We start from the raw sequence: 844 nt of genomic DNA on the forward strand, positions 1-844 counted from the left end.
GTCGCATATTTCTGCCCTGTGTTAAATCATTCTTAGAATGAGTTATCTCAATGAGCCCATCTATATGGAGAACAATCTAATCATCCATCACTCAAGCTTAAATCACGAGGGAATAATCTCTCTCCTCAAATAATCTTTATCTGTGATCGGAAACCCAATATGCCAGGTCTAAAAGTGCTTGATCTTATCTACACGTGTAGCCAAAGCTATAAAAATGAGGAGAATAAAGCAAAGAATAAGAAAAGGATAGAACAAAAAATATACATTGGGTAAGACTCACGGAAGGGCAAAATGCAATAAACTCTACGGGAGCACAACGTATAATTTCACTTCAAAATACTGGGCTACATAACTTTAACGTGGAGAACAATGACACATTCCTCCGACTTACAATGAATTAGATGTTTACATTGATAATAACCTCCCGCACTTCACTATTTAGATAATGTTGTATATACAAAAACAAACAAACAAACAAAGCACTAGACACATACATCAGCATAAACAACAAACAAAACAATGAAGATTGTTGTAAAGAGAACAAAACAGATTCACGATAAAGATCACCATGACAAATGGAGGAAATGAGCAAAAGACGAAAATAGAACATGAAGAATTCGAGTGATAAAGAAGGAAAATACATAATCCTTCATTCAGTAAACAAAGAAAGATGCTGCCTGTCTGTTGCCTGCCGTTCTACATGTACATACTCTCTCTCTCTCTCTCTCTCTCCCTCTCTCTCTCTCTCTCTCTCTCTTTATCGTTCTCTCTCTCTCCCTCTCTCTATCTCTCTCTCTATCTCACTATCTCTCTATCTCTCTATCAATCTATTTATCTAACTATC

This window comes from Penaeus chinensis, chromosome 37 (assembly GCF_019202785.1).
Source record: "Penaeus chinensis breed Huanghai No. 1 chromosome 37, ASM1920278v2, whole genome shotgun sequence".
In the NCBI taxonomy this organism is placed as follows: domain Eukaryota; kingdom Metazoa; phylum Arthropoda; class Malacostraca; order Decapoda; family Penaeidae; genus Penaeus; species Penaeus chinensis.